The sequence below is a fragment of the Triticum aestivum genome, chromosome 7B, assembly GCF_018294505.1.
Source record: "Triticum aestivum cultivar Chinese Spring chromosome 7B, IWGSC CS RefSeq v2.1, whole genome shotgun sequence".
NCBI classification, from domain to species: domain Eukaryota; kingdom Viridiplantae; phylum Streptophyta; class Magnoliopsida; order Poales; family Poaceae; genus Triticum; species Triticum aestivum.
This window is the reverse complement of record NC_057813.1, coordinates 158043645-158060790: the sequence shown is the minus strand read 5'-3', so window position 1 is coordinate 158060790 and position 17146 is coordinate 158043645.

Below are 17146 nucleotides of genomic sequence, written 5' to 3'. Positions count from 1 at the left end.
CCCCCAACCCGCAGCTGCCGTCGCGCCTTCGTATGAGCCGCCGCCGCCTTCGCCGGAGCCGCAGCCGCCCTTGCCGGAGTACCGCCGCCGCCGTGTTCCAAAACCCTAGGTAGCCGCCGGTTTTCGTCGAAAAAACGTTCGTTTTTTAGAAAACCCTAGGTTTTTTAATAGATCGGTTTTATTTTTTTCCTGGTTTAGTTATTTAGCGAACGCTCGTTCGTTCGTTCATTTTAACGAATGGTTTTCACCATTTAGCCGCAGACAGCGATTGCTTGTTCGTTAGCCTGTTCGTCAGTTTTCTTTTTCCAGGGTTTTTCTGCGATTATTTTCGATCACGATTTTAGCCCGAACCTTAGTTTTACTTTATCTTTTCGCTCGTCTATTGGAATCAGGCGATTCAAGCGCCTAGAGTTTCATCTCTAAACCCTCTTTCTATTTAACCAACTTGAACAAGATTTTGGTACTGTAAAATTTGACTTAAGTCCAGATTAGTAATCGGATCTTGTTTCTTTCGTAGTTTGAGTTTCGTTGCTTCGTTTGTTTTGATTCTTTTTGCAAACCGAAGTTCTTAAGTTGAACTTTCTGGTTAGAGCTCTTATTCGAGTTTTACCCATGCTTCTAGTTGTTTGCTTATTGTATGCTTGTTTGTTTGCGATAGAATACCGGGAGTTCAAAGCGTGCTACTACGAGTCTCTAGGTTTCACGGATCATCAGCAAGGCAAGTAACACTTTGATCATACCTCTTAACTACCCAGTTTCATTGCATTAAATCAATCCATCAAACGTTGCATGATTAGGATCTGATTAATATGTGGGTTTAGGAAGTAGATGAGGTAGCACCTATTTACCTGTTTATATCAAACCTTTGGGAGTTACTTCTATGTACTGCTTATATTGCAATGCTACGCTAGTAGACGTGGATTGGGTGAGTGTATCCATGACAGATGTGAGTATTATTAATTAATGGTTAATTTAAGGTGGCAACTTTAATACACATCTGGGTGGATCGAGGCACTTGGGGAACCCAGTGTTGCCTGTATTTTTCGATATCCCGGGGTTTACCATGTGATTATCCTATGGACCGCCACCCAGGCTCAAAGGGATCATAAGATTATTCAGGCTAGAAACTTTCGTGTGCAGCCATAAGCTATTATGGGCTCTAGCATAGTTGAGTAAGTTGTGCGACCTCTTAAAGTGGTAGCCTAGCAGATGTAGGGGATGTAGGTGGTACTGTCTACCCATCGTAAGGTGCTAACGCTTCTGAAAGACTGTGTCTCGGTCATCCGTTTCTCAAACACCATGTAGTGCGAGAAATTCAACGGAGGAGATCGAGTCTTATGGGGAAAAGTGCGCAAACCTCTGCAGAGTGTACAAACTAATCATGGTTAGCTGTGTCCCCGATTATGGACATCTTGAGTATCTGGTTCTTGGATTATCATATGGATCTCAACATGTTACTTAATATAATTTGTCTGGGTTTAATGATGATGCTTAATTGGGATTGAGTTGGATGAACCCTCTCAACGTTTAACAACCACCATGATAGTTAAATAAAAATTTTTCCTTTGTTGTAGGGAAAAATTGGCTTTATGCAAAACTGTAATCATAGAGCTTTCCACCAGCCATATTGCATGTAGTGATAGCAATTATTCTGTTCTTTACTCTATGTGTTACATTGCCAGCATATTCCATGTGCTGACACGTTTTGGGCTGCAACGTTCATGTTGCGGACTTTTTAGACGACGAGTAAGGTGCCTTAGGTCGTGGTCTTTCACTCAGTGATGCCGTTGGAGTTGATGGACTCACTTTATCTTCCAAGCCTTCCGCTGATATCGTTATTAGATGGCCTTAAGCCATATTATTGTAATAAGATCTCTTTTAAGACATTCGATGTAATAAGTGTGTGATTGCTACTCTGTTATAAATCCTTCAAGTACTGTGCGTGTCAGCATTACCAATCCAAGGATGACACTGATGCACAGAGATCAGACTATTTCAGATCTGGTCGCTACAAGATGGTATCAGAGCACACGCTGACTGTAGGACACGACCACTAAGCTAAAGCCCTAGATCACTACTCTCTTCTCATTTTTGACTCATCTCCCTTTTCTACTCTATAGGATGGCGGATGCAAGGAACAAGTTTGCGCAATCGGATGAAGATACACCTTTTGGATGACACTTGAAGGAAGTCACTAAGTACCTGAGCATAGGAATACCAAGCTTCACCGGGACCTACATCACCACTATGCCAAAAGAGGAGCGTTGGATGATACAAGTTCAAATTCCAGGAAGGACGTTCATGCCAGTCACTGAGCCCATAGAGTTTTCCTTTGATGCACCAACCTGGAGCCTAGGAAAGAGCATGGCAGCCCACATTTCCATGGGACGCATTGGAGAAGTTTACCACAAGGACCTCAAGGATACTATCTACCATATTTGTGGGTGCCGAGATGAACAATGGGAGATGATCAGCACCCGGAAGGATAGATCCATTGCAGTATTCATCCAGGAGTTAAACCAACACATTCGTCGCCAAGAGAACCAGATGTGCGCAGGCATGATAGATCTGAAGAAGGCAATGACCAGGATCACGGAGCTGGAAGAAGAACTCAAGTCTACACGCGTTGGATACGAGGAGGAAATGACGATGCTCATGAAGAAGAATGACGATCTGACAAGGAAGCTAGGAGTGTTCATGGCAGACCCCGCGCCAGGAGGAGAAGACGACGATTCCACTTGTACGGAGAACTACATCATCATCAACGACACCAACTCGGACCCTGACAATAGCAATGATGACTATGTTGATAAAGCTGGAGCAGATACATGGAGTCTTCCACCGATCAAGTTTTCTAGTCGACCACCATATCAGTAGTAGTATTCCCCCATGTATATAGTATAGTCCAAGCACTTTTGTAACGATAGTTAGACTAATTGTATGCCCTTGTTTGAATTGATTGAAATGAAATTGTTTGTGTTTGTCTCATAAGCATATGGGTAGTGTTTTCCCTCTAGACCTCATTCTATTCTGTTTTCTCATCTTTTCTAAACCTATCAGATGCCTCCGAGATGCGACAATGGATTTGCTTTTCCACCGGAGCTCACCCAGTTGATCCAGCAATAGAATACCCTGATGCGGCTACTAGTTCAGAATCAGAACCAGGGGAACAACAACAACAACCCTCCACCACCACCACCTGTTGATCACCTAGCCCGTTTCCTAAGACAACTTTTACCACAGGGTACGGGCTATATGAGTATACCGTTATGTCATTTGGTCTGACTAACGCACCTGCCTATTTCATGAATATGATGAACAAGGTGTTTATGGAGTTTTTGGTCAAGTTCGTTGTGGTGTTCATTGATGACATATTAGTCTACTCGAAGAATGAAGAAGAACATAAGGAACATTTGCGTTTGGTACTTGGGAAGCTCAGAGAACATCAGCTATATGCCAAGTTCAACAAGTGTGAGTTTTGGTTGAAGGAAGTTGGATTCCTCGGACATGTTATATACGGAGAAGGAATAGCAGTAGACCCCACCTAGGTTGTCACTGTGACAAATTGGGAAGCACCCACGACAGTTGGAGAAATCCGGAGTTTTCTTGCACTCGCAGGATACTACAGGAGATTCATTGAGAATTTCTCCAAGATTGCAAAGCCCATGACGGAGTTGTTGAGGAAAGATACCAAGTTCAATTGGACTAAAGAATGTGAGGCCAATTTTCAGGAGTTAAATAAGTGCTTGGTTATAGCTCTAGTGTTGATTCTTCTAGATCAATGGAAGGATTATCAGGTGTATTGTGATGCTTCTCGTCGAGGACTTGGAGCAGTGCTTATGTAGGACGGAAGAGTTGTCTCATATGCCTCACGACAGCTTAAACCACATGAGCTAAATTATTCTACACACGATTTGGAGTTAGCAGCCGTAGTGCATGCCTTGAAGACGTGGAGACATTTTCTCATCAGAAATCACTGTGATGTGTACACGGATCATAAGAGTTTAAAGTATATCTTCACGCAGAAGGAGCTGAATCTCAGGCAAAGGAGATGGTTGGAACTCATCAAAGATTACGATATGAAGCTGCATTATCACCCCGGGAAGGCTAACATCATAGCTGATGCGTTGAGTCGCAAGAGCCATGTCAATACACTCATAACCGGAGAGTTACCCAAGGAGTTAGCAGAGGATCTTCATGAGCTATGTTTGGAGATAGTTCGAGAGGCTATGTAGCAGCATTGGAAGTTTAGTCTACTTTGATGACTAAGATCAGAGAAGCTCAAAAGACGGACAAGGAGATTGCCAAGATAAAGGAGAGAATGAGCAAAGGAAAAGCTAAGGGATTTCGTGAGGACGAACACGATACCCTATGGTTTGAGGACCGCGTTTATGTGCCCAATGATTCGGAGATCAAGAAGCTAATTTTGCAAGAAACCCATGATTCGCCATACTCGATTCACCCAGGAACCACCAAGATGTATTTGGATTTGAAGGACAGTTTCTGGTGGACCGGAATGAAGAAAGATATTGCTGAGTACGTAGCAATTTGTGATGTTTGTCAGAGAGTGAAGGCAGAGCATCAGAAGCCAGCAGGATTGTTGCAGCTGTTGCCGATACCCGAATGGAAGTGGGATAATCTAGGCATGGATTTTATCACGGGATTTCCCAGGACTCGTTCAGGCTATGACTCAATATGGGTTGTAGTCTATCGATTGACGAAGGTAGCTCATTTCATCCCAGTGAAGACCACTTACACCAGTGCGAAGTTGGCAAAGATTTATATGACCAGGATCGTATGTCTGCATGGAGTTCCGAGGACCATTGTATCAGATAGACGAACCCAGTTTACCTCAAAGTTCTGGAATCAGTTGCATGAAACTTTGGGTACCAGGCTAGAGTTCAGCACAGCCTTCCACCCGCAGACAGAAGGACAGACTGAGAGAGTAAATCAAATTCTGGAGGACATGTTCAGAGCTTGTGCGCTAGAATATGGGTCTAGTTGGGATGATAATTTGCCATATGCAGAGTTCTCATACAACAACAGCTACCAAGCTAGTTTGAAGATGGACCCTTTCGAAGCCTTGTACGGAAGGAGGTGCAGGACCCATTGCTGTGCGATGAAGTTGGAGACCGTCAGTTGTTTGGACCAGATTTGATTAAAGAGTGTGAATAGAAGATTAAGTTGATCCATGATAGACTCAAAGTAGCCCAGTCCAGGCAAAAGAGCTATGCAGATTCTAAATGGAGGGAGACAGTTTACGAAATCGGAGACAGCGTATAAGCTGCATAAAGGATTGTCAGGAGTTCACGACGTGTTCCACGTTTCCCAGCTAAAGAAGTGCCACGCGGAGATGGCCGATATCCCTCTAAGATATATAGTGCCACTGAAGCGATTCAGTTGGATAGCGATTTGACCTACGAGGAGAAACCAGTGAAGATTCTCGAGTTTGCCAGCCGAGTCACATGCAGCAAGGTTATCAAATTCTGCAAAGTTCAGTGGAGCCACCATACCGAAGACGAAGCAACCTAGGAACGAGAGGAAGACCTACGGAAGGACCACCCTTACCTATTTTCTAGCCAACCTGAATCTCGAGGGCGAGATTCATCTTAAGGGGGGTAGGTTTGTAACATCCCAAATTTTCAATTTGGCATGTTATACATTAGATCATCATTGCATATCATATTTTGTTGCATTTTGGCTTGATCCTAAAGATTCTACGCAACTCAAGGACCCGCGGAGAGAGTTGGGCATTTTGTTATTTTCATATTTGAGTTTTCTCACATTTTGAAAAGAGGATCGTTTGATTTTAATCATTTTCTCTTCGAATATTTCAATTATAAAAATATATGAGAGGGGATAAAATGACTTTCCCAAAATAAAGAAATGTTGGAGATTTAATATTAAAATCAAATAAGGATTTTATTCGGAGTTTTATTGCTATTTTATTTGAATTAGGAAAAAAATGTGTTTTTTAAAATTGCATTAGAGGCCCAAATAAATGTTCACTCGGTCCGTCTTATTTTTAGAGGATGGAGAAAATTTATTTCAGGATTTTTGGAGTCCATTTAGTATTTCTTTTATTCGTTTTTCTGTTCGCGGAATTATTTAAAAAAATGAAACCGACTTAACGGTCCGTGGGTGACCCAGACTCCCTGTCGCCCAGGCTTTAAAAGCCGCCCGACCCAGACCCCCCAGCCCACCTCAGCCCGCCGCCACCCGTGCCCCAAACCCTAGCCGGCAGACCCCCCAGCCGCCGCCGCAACCTCCCCGCGCCGCACCACCGACCCGCCACCGCCGCCGCGCCTTCGCCAGAGCCGCCGCCGCCCTTGAGAGAGTACCGCCGCCGCCACCGTCCCGAAACCCAAGGTAGCCGCAGGCTTTCATCGAAAAACCATTCATTTTTTTAGAAAACCCTAGGTTTTTTAATAGATCGGTTTTTTCGGTTTAGTTATTTAGCGAACGCCCGTTCGTTCGTTCCTTTTAACAAATGGTTTTCACCGTTTAGCCGCGGACAGCGAACGTTCGTTCGTTAGCCTGTTCGTCAGTTTTCTTTTTCCAGGGTTTTTCCGCGATTATTTTCAATCGCGATTTCAGCCTGAATCTTAGTTTTAGTTTATCTTTTGGCTCATCTATCGGAATCAGGCGATTCAAGCGCCTAGAGTTTCCTCTCGAAGCCCTCTTTCTGTTTAACCAACTTGAACAAGATTTTGGTACTGTAAAATTTGACTTAAGTCTAGATTAGTAATCGGATCTTGTTTCTTTTGCAGTTTGAGTTTCGTTGCTTCGTTTGTTTTGATTCTTTTTGCAAACCGGAGTTCTTAAGTTGAACTTTCTGGTTAGAGCTCTTATTCGAGTTTTACTCGTGCTTCTAGCTGTTTGCTTATTGTATGCTTGTTTGTTTGTGATAGAATACCCGGAGTGAGAAGCGTGCTACTACGAGTCTCTAGGTTTCACGGATCATTAGCAAGGCAAGTAACACTTCGATCATACCTCTTTACTACCCAGTTTTATTGCATTAGATCAATCCATCAAACATTGCATGATTAGGATATGATTAATATGTGGGCTTGGGAAGTAGATGAGGTAGTACCTATTTACCTGTTTATATCAAACCTTTGGGAGTTACTTCTATGTACTGCTTATATTGCTATGCTATGCTAGTAGACGTGGATTGGGTGAGTGTATCCATGACAGATGTGAGTATTATTAATTAATGGTTAATTTAAGGTGGCAACTTTAATACACATCTGGGTGGATTGAGGCACTTGGGGAACCCAGTGTTGCCTGTATTTTTGGATATCCCGGGGTTTACCGTGCGATTATCCTATGGACCGCCACCTAGGCTCAAAGGGATCATAAGATTATTCATGCTAGAAACTTTCGTGTGCAGCCACAAGCTATTATGGGCTCTAGCATAGTTGAGTAAGTTGTGTGACCTCTTACAGTGGTAGACTAGCAGATGTAGGGGATGTAGGTGGTACTGTCTACCCATCGTAAGGTGCTAACGCTTCTGAAAGACTGTGTCTCGGTCATCCATTTCTCAAACACCATGTAGTGTGAGAAATTCAATGGAGGAGATCGATTCTTGTGGGGAAAAGTGCGCAAACCTCTGCAGAGTGTACAAACTTATCATGGTTAGTCGTGTCCCCGGTTATGGACATCTTGAGTATCTGGTTCTTGGATTATCATATGGATCTCAACATGTTACTTAATATAATTTGTTTGGGTTTAATGATGATGCTTAATTGGGATTGAGTTGGGTGAACCTTCTCAATGTTTAACAACCACCATGATAGTTAAATAAAATGTATTCCTTTGGTGTAGGGAAAAATTGGCTTTATGCAAAACTATAACCATAGAGCTCTCCACCAGCCATATTGCATGTAGTGATAGCAATTATTCTGTTCATTACTCTATGTGTTACATTGCCAGCATATTCCATGTGCTGACCCGTTTCGGGCTGCAATGTTCATGTCGCAGACTTTTCAGATGACGAGTAAGGTGCCCTAGGTCGTGGTATTTCACTTAGTGATGCCGCTAGAGTTGATGGACTGACTTTATCTTCCAAGCCTTCCGTTGTTATCGTTATTAGATGGCCTTAAGCCATATTATTGTAATAAGATCTCTTTTGAGACATACGATGTAATAAGTGTGTGATCGCTACTCTGTTATAAATCCTTCAAGTATTGTGCGTGTCAGCATTACCAATCCAGGGATGACACTGATGCACAGAGATCAGACTGTTTGAGGTCTGGCCGCTACACCTCACCGCACTTATGACCCGCTTTTCCGCGGGGGAAGATAGCTGGCTCGCTCATAGAAGAAATAGCACCAGCGACCCAGGCACCTCTGAAGCCAGGGACGGCAATGGCAAGCACAAGCGTCGAAAGAATACCAATGACACGGGGGTCAAAGCCGGATTCAGCGGCTCCATATCTGGTCAGCGAAAGAAGCCATTCAAATGAAATAAAGATGGTCCATCCAGTTTGGACAGAACACTTGATCGACCTTGCCAGATTCATGGCACCCCCGATAAACCTGCCAATCACACCAACATAAATTGTTGGGTCTTTAAACATGCTGGCAATCTCAACGCCGAACACAAGGGGAAAAGGACGCCCAGCGAGGACGACAAAGAAGAGCCTCGCCCACCGAACACAGGGGGCAGAAGAAATTTCTCCCCGAAGTCGAAACGGTGAATATGATCTATGCCACCCACATCCCCAAACGGGAGCGCAAGCGCGCATTAAGGAACGTCTACACCATAGAGCCGGTCGCCCCAAAATTGAAAGTGCAACTATCCCTAGGTGGTTTTGGTAATTCCTAACAACATATAGCTCATTGAGCTAATGCTATTCCAAGATAAATATTTCAGGAAAGCTCAATGATTGGCATGGCATGAATGAGAAAAGTGGACCCCTGAAAATGCTAAGGACAAAAGGATTGGCTCAAGCTCAAAGCTCAAGACTCTACATTTTATATTTTAGTGATCGAAGTTCACATTGAGTCTATAGGAAAAGCCAATACTATCAAGGAGGGATGAGGTGTTTCTTAATGAGGTTCTTGCTTCAAAGTGCTTAGTGATATGCTCAAAAGCCCTCAACTACTTTCTCACATCCACATATGACCTAAACCAAAAGTCAAACTCGGCCCCACCGATTCTTTCTATCCGGCGCCACCGAGTTCAGATGTCATAGCCACTACCACAAACCCTAGGCAAATCGGTCTCACCGATAGGGATCTCGGTCTCACCGAGATGGGATTCTAATCTCTCTGTTTCCCTTTGTAACGTTTCGGCCCCACCGAGATGAGCGATCGGTCCCACCGAGATTGCAATGTAAACTCTCTGTTTCCCTTTCATAATGTTTCGGTCCCACCGAGATGAGCGAATCGGTCCCACCGAGTTTACCAGACCAACTCTCTGGTTAGCTTATTACCAAAATTGGTCTCACCAAGTTTGTGTAATCGGTCTCACCGAGATTACGTTATGCCCTAACTCTAACCATATCGGTCCTACCGAGTTGCATGTCGGTTCCATCGAAATTCCTAACGGTCACTAGATTTACTGAATCGGTCTGACCGAGTTTCTCAATTCGGTCCCATCGAGATTGGTAAGTTGTGTGTAATGGTTAGATTTTGTGTGGACTCTATATATACCCCTGACGGTGTCAAAACCGGCGGATCTTAGGAAGGGGTCCCCAAGCAGTGCGTCTTAGGATCAATGGTAACAGCAGACAAGGTACACGATGTTTTAATCAGGTTCGGGCCCTCTTGATGGAGGTAAAACCCTACGTCCTGCTTGATTGATATTGATATTGTGGATGTTTACAAGAGTGGATCTACCACGAGATCAAGGAGGCTAAACCCTAGAAGCTAGCCTATGGTATGATTGTTGTAATGGTTGTTGTTGTATATCTATCGACTAGCCTGGCCCTGGTTTATATAATGCACCAGAGGCCTAGGATAACAAGAGTCCTAGCCGAATACGCCGGTGGGGGAGGAGTCCTTGTCTTGATCGCCAAGTCTTATAGAATCTTCCTTGTATGCGGCAACTGTCCGGACTGGCCCATGAGTATATGGCCATGGGGATCCTCGGCCCAATCCACCTGATCGAGAGATGACGTGGTGAGTACCCCCTAGTCCAGGACACCGTCAGTAGCCCCCTGAACCGGTCTTCAAGTTAGGGACGCTCCTCGATTCTTCCGAACTGTTCTTCGTCTTCGGTCGTCGGTCTTGAAAACTGGTTCAACAAATCTTCTCATCTTCGATCTTGAGGATCGTCGAAATGCATTCGACGAGTTTACACATCGGGTATCCGAGGAGCCCCTTTAAGTTTCCGGCCTTTATCAATGCCTTGATATTTTTATGCCACACCTCGGGTTTGAAGTTGTTCCCGGGCGGCAACGTCCTCTTGCGTCCGAGCTCCAACGCCGGACTGCATTCGAGGTATCTTTTGCAGCCGAGCACCAATGCCGGACTGCTTCCTAGCTCTAACGCCGGACTATGTATCCGAGCTCCAACGCCGGACGGTATCCGAGCTCCAACGCCGGACTATGTATCCGAGCTCCAACGTCGGACTGTATCCGAGGTGTCGTAAATCACCTTGGTTCAAAGAAGTTTGAAGGAGTTTAGCCGAGCTTAATGCCGGAAGTGCCCTCTATGGAGCCAGCCACTAGCGCCCGAGCTTTACGCCGGACTGCTTCTGAGGTGGTGCACCACCCCGAATGTGGGCCGATTTTTGTCAATATTTTTGATTGGTGCCAGTAGCCCTCAAGGTGGGTATCGGTCTAAAACCCGAGATGCAGATGAAGGATGACATAAGACCGCTGATCCCCATAGCCGCTGAGACTCAGGTTGATTTGCAAAATCGGTCTGAGGATCAAGTCCTAGCTCGGAAGAATACTTCGAGACACAAAAAGCGGCATGCTCAGTCCTCGAGACTCAGGTTGGGTGCGGCCGACCAACCTGAGGATCAAAATCTCCTCGGAAACTGTATTGCACTTAAAATTTTCTGCATAGAACAGGCAATGCAGTAGCCCCCGAGACACTGGTCGGGTGGCAATACCAGATCAGGGGATCGATGTGCCCCTTTAATATTTGTATAAATAATAAGCCCGAAGCCCAATAGCCCCCGAGCCTTAATGCGGGCACGGGAGGCCGAATTAAGGATCGATATCCATAGTAAAATCACAAATTATGTGTAATGACTCTATGTATCCAAGTACTTTACGTCATTAATGCTCGGATCCGCATTTGTACAAAACTTTATTGACCGACCATTGGCTTCCACCTCCTCGGCCAATAGCCGAGGAGTGTTTGTCTTACTTTATAAAGCCTTTATGAGGGCAAAGATTTACAACAAACAAGGCAATCTGGCCATACGGTTTTATAAACAAAGGTATGCGGAGAGACATGTTATATTACTGTTTAATAGAAGAAATGTCTTCCAAAGAAAATAGTCCCGCTATCGGTTCCTTTCTTTGGGTTGTCATGCTAAGCATGATCATGAAACCTCAGCTCCAATGTAAGAGCAAAATATCGAGGATTTAGTTTGGGAGGCCAGTTAATAGCCCCCGGTAGTGTTCGGCGACAGTCGAGGTCAAGCCGTAAACACTTCGGCCATTGTTATAAATGGCCCGTTGTTTAATATAGTCATCGGATCGCTGACCAGTTTACACCTATTGTGACAGTCAGTTTTCGGCTTTCTCCACTGAGGTGCTTGACCATGCGAGCTGGAAGCACAATCGCAGTGGTTCTCCCTTTGCGCACCTAGCCGAACAAAGCGGAACGTAGGAGGCAAGCGCGGGAGCCGGGCAACCCAACTATTGACCGAGGACACAATTTGAAACTGATGCATATATAGCAATATTCGAGAATGTTTTTGCCGAATCTCAAAAGGTGTCCGGCGTTGCACTGCGAGACTTGTGCTGAAAACACACAGATAGTTTAAAAGTGCCATGGGCTCGAAAAGCCAAAAAACTTATTCAAAAGGTTAATGTCCGAACTAGATCAAGTGTTCGGTGCCAATCCGAAAATTGGACTTTAGAAAAAAAGGTGCTTCTGTCGTGCTTTAACATGACACATCCTATCTCAAAACTTCAAGCGGGTCAGCCTACGGCTTCTTTGAGAGAGAAATTAGGCTCCCCGGCTAGTGACCGCACACTTGTGTCGAAGGAGTGATAAATAATAATAAAAACTTTGCAACGACTAAGAAGAAAAACACTTATCATAAAACGGCTCATATAAATTTAAGAGCCCCCAAGTGACTTGGGTAAAAGTTGATAATGTAAGGTGACATGTAGAATGCCTTCTAGCCGGATTGTAGATCGTTTGTCGTAGCGGACCTTTTCGCTTCAACCTCTGGACCCAATAGTCCGGAGTGTGTCCGAATACCCTCGCGGTTATAAAAACCGGGGCATGCGTGGAGACCAGGCGTAGGGGTCATTAGTGCTTTATCAGACAAGTGCCCAACTAGTTATGTTATATTACATGGTTAGTAAGAAACATCTTCCAGGGAGAATAGTTCCGTTAGGGGTTCCTTTCCCTGGGAGGCATGCCCTAAAGTGCATGTCCGGACTGCGAAAAGAGCAGAAAAACATCTGGGGGTAGGTAAATAAATAGGTAAGAAATCATCTTTTAGTTCACCGACCGAGTATTCCCTTAAGAACGCTAGCTTTCGGCTTCACCCAGTCTGAGGTACACATCCGGCTGACCCGGCAGTAACAATCGCAGAGGTGCTCCCTTTACCACCTAGCCGAACAATCGGGAACGTAGGGGTAAGCACAGGAGCCAGGCAACCCAGCTTGGCCAAAACTTAAGTCATATCGATGCATATAATGGTGAATAAAAGGTACATGCGGAAGTGTGACACATGTGTTGGGCATAAAGCCCAAATTAATAAGCTTCTGTTAAAGAAGCCCCCAGGTATAATGAGCGCGGGTAGCGCGTCAAGTGTGTGCAAACAAAGTTTCGACAAGGAAGATAAGCAACTTTTTCCCGAGAAAGTATAATGCTTGGTCGAACCGAACACAAGTTAGAAATTTTAAAACTTTGAGCATGAAGGCAACTTAGCTGGTTAATGTGTTCGGTGTTGACGATGCGGTCCGAGCTTGATGCGGGACAAGGTTCCATCCCCCAAGCCGGTCCTGAGGTGGCGGAGCAAAAAGCTCGGCACTGTGAAGTGGTGACATAGCATGGTCAATGCAGGACGGCAGAGTGATGCCGAAGTCCCTGGCATGGCGTAATGAAGTGTTGACGAAGCCCCCCGTCCAACCGAGGTGACGTCAAAGGATATAGTCCGGCTGGATCATTTTCCCGTGCACAAAAAATAGTGCAAACCAGAGACAATAGTAAAAAAAATCGTTGCATAATAAATAATTTATGCAAAGTGAGTAATAAAAGAAATATGGCCTGGCGCCGAAGTCGATGTCGATGCAGGTCGTCGGCGTAATGCAATAAAGGCGTGGTAAAGCCTGGATTCACAGGTTGGTACGAGTTCCGGATGCGGCGTTTGCCGGACTATGTACAGGAACTGACCGAACCATCATGCGACCGTCGATAATGCGGCCACCATTTGATAGACCTGTGTACATATGATGGAAAAACCAGAGTAATAATTCCCTGGGAAAAATTAACCCAAACAAAAAAGAAATACTAGGATTAATAGCATCTGGTTTATTTGTTGTAGCAATCCGAAGGAAGGTGATTCCCAAAATTGGGACTCGGTCCGCGCACCCATTGTCTGCTCGGCTAGTGACACCGAAGTGTCCGGAGTAGGTTGATGAAGAGATGGCGAAGCCCCCGGTCCAGCCGAGATGTCGAAGTAGGTCGGCGTGATGGACACCAGTTTGAAGAAGCAATAGTGCGGCCCTGCCGATGCAGGTCATGACGCCGAAGTGTCCGGCTTGATGAAGCGACCGCGTGGCGATGCAGGTGTGCCTGCTCCTTGTAATTCGTGGGGCGGCGATGTTGGTGACGATTTATCCTTCGCAATGCCGAACTATTGTTCGGCTGGCCGAGATGATGTTCCAAAGAAATTGAGCTCGGCTCAACAAAGCGACGACGTGTCTGACACAGGTCGGCCGCCGTGGAGTAATGTTGTCGGGCTAGTTTGACACCGGCGCGACGGTGAAGTTCGTATTGCAAAAATACTTTTAATACTACTGGGATGTGTTTGAGAATAAAACACAACACCCCATATGAAAACTTCCTTCAAAAAGGATGTCCAAGATCCCGTTCATAAAGAAGATGAATTCGGGTCGGATTCGTTCTCGCGCAGAAAACAGATCCAAAAAGTGATGCACTAATCGGAAGTTTCCCGGAGTTTGGACGGTCGGATCGAGCTGAATTTTTGGCAGGTGGTAGATATGGGAATTCCGCAGTAAATCAACGGTTGGATCCTCCAAAGGACATCCGAGCTAGATGCTGGATACCACGCCCCAAACTCGTCCGGATTCTTGTCCAGATTCAACAGGGCTCCGGTATATCGGAGATTGCCGGAGATTCCTCTATCGGAACTCGACGAAATTTTTGCAGGGTTGTTGTAGACTTAATTCTGCATAATTCCACCGAAGTAATCGTTTAAGCGACACTCGAGGAGGCGGTGGCGGCAGTTTGCTGTCCAAAAAAAACTCGGTCGCTGAGGGCAATGTTGACGTTGAGCCCCCGAGCTCCATGGATGACTCCTCCATGATCTTGATAGAGATCGGAGTTGGTGTTGATGAAGGCCTTCATCCGAACATGACGATCGGAGGCAGGCCGCAGTCCTCGGTCAAGCCAAGGTGACCAGTCGAGCTAGCGTCGAAGAAGCCGACGTCGCAGTTGACCTGCAGTCGAGCCATTGATCCTTTCGCCGATCACACAGGGGAACTCTCAATGAAAGCACCAATGTCGGTGTCAAAACCGGCGGATCTCGGGTAGGGGGTCCCAAGCAGTGCGTCTTAGGATCAATGGTAACAGGAGACAAGGGACACGATGTTTTACCCAGGTTCGGGCCCTCTTGATGGAGGTAAAACCCTACGTCCTGCTTGATTGATATTGATATTGTGGATGTTTACAAGAGTGGATCTACCACGAGATCAAGGAGGCTAAACCCTAGAAGCTAGCCTATGGTATGATTGTTGTAATGGTTGTTGTTGTATATCTATCAACTAGCCTGGCCCTGGTTTATATAATGCACCAGAGGCCTAGGATAACAAGAGTCCTAGCCGAATACGCCGGTGGGGGAGGATTCCTTGTCTTGATCGCCAAGTCTTATAGAATCTTCCTTGTATGCGGCAACTGTCCGGACTGGCCCATGAGTATACGGCCATGGGGAGCCTCGGTCCAATCCACCTGATCGGGAGACGACGTGGTGAGTACCCCCTAGTCCAGGACACCGTCAACCCCTCCACCTTCTCTTCATTCGTGGAGACAGCCATTAGAACATGCCTACACTTCCAAGTTACATTTTCTGAGAGAGAACCACCTACACTTGTGTTGAGGTCAAGATATTCCAATCCTACCATATGAATCTTGATCTCTAGCCTTCCCCATGTTGCTTTCCACTCAAACCTTCTTTCCACCAAATCCAAATCCTATGAGATAGAGTTGAGTGTCGAGGAGACTATCATTTGAAGCACAAGAGCAAGGAGTTCATCATCAACACACCATTTGTTTCTTCTTGGAGAGTGGTGTCTCCTAGATTGGCTAGGTGTCAATTGGGAGCCTCCGACAAGATTGTGGAGTTGAACCAAGGAGTTTGTACGGGCAAGGAGATCGCCAACTTCGTGAAGATCTACCCCTAGTGAGGCAAGTCCTTCGTGGGCGACGGCCATGGTGGGATAGACAAGGTTGCTTCTTCATGGACCCTTACAGGGTGGAGGCCTCCGTGGACTCGCGCAACCGTTACCATTCCTGGGTTGAAGTCTCCATCAACGTGGATGTATGATAGCACCACCTATCGGAACCACGGCTCAAAAATCTCCATGTCTACAAATTGCGTTTGCCTCCTCAAACTCCTCCCCTTTACCTTCATATGCAATTGTGTTACTTTCCGCTGCTATACTCTAGAATTGCATGTGTAGGTTGAAATCTTGACTTGTGCTAAGTTCCCAAAACCTGCAAAGAATTAAAATAGGGAAAAGGCTAAGTTTTTATTTGGTCAAGTAGTCTAATCACCCCCCCTCTAGACATACTTTTGATCCTACAAAAATTTAACCCATGGTCGGCTTGCCCGATCACCTTCGATCGAAAGGAGCACCCGACCAGTATCCGTCATGGAGGTTCGGCAGCTGTGGTCCTCGACCCAATCGTCAACGGATTCCACCTCACTACAAAAAAATACACTTCCGTGATGATACGTGTTTGTCACAGTAGGTCATGTTTTTTGTCATGCATGTACATCCATGACGATTTGATGAAAGAATCAAGAAAGTCATACCTGTGTTGTCGTAGAAGTGTTCCATGACATTACCAAAATTATCATCACGGAAGTGTCCACTTCCATGATGATAAATCGCGCGTCACAGAAGTGCTTTTGTCAAGGGTGACCGACACGTGGCATCCACCATAACGGAACGCTGTTAAGCTATCGGGTCCGGTTTTGGATCTGATAACCCGTTAATAGCCCCGACCAATGGGGATTTTCCACAAGTAAAATCATCATTGGCTAGAGGAAACACGTGTCGGCTCACCGTCGGGACAGATGTCATCCATTCATTGGACAGAAGGTGCCTATGATACGTCGACACGTGGCACGGCCCAATAGAGGCCCATTCCTGTGAAAAGGTTGGCCCGTTTGACTTGGTCAAAAGGTGGCGGGCCGGCCCATGGAAAGCCTGTTAACGGCCTGTTCGCATATAGCCCATTTATAGCCCGCTAACCCAGGGCCTGTTACGACCTATCCGAATTAGGCCCAGTAGCGTCATCTGGGCCGTCCAATATGATTCCAGCCCGTTTTAACTTCTAGCACATGTACGACCCATGACGTTTTTCAGCCCGTATGAGGCCCTTTGTAACTCTTGGCCCATTAACGACCCGTGGTGAAACTGGCCCGTAATGAACAGTGTATCACTTTATACCCATTAATGGCCCTTGATGAAATTGGCCCATAATGAATAGTGTATCACTTTATACCCATTAATGGCCCGTGGTGAAACTGGCT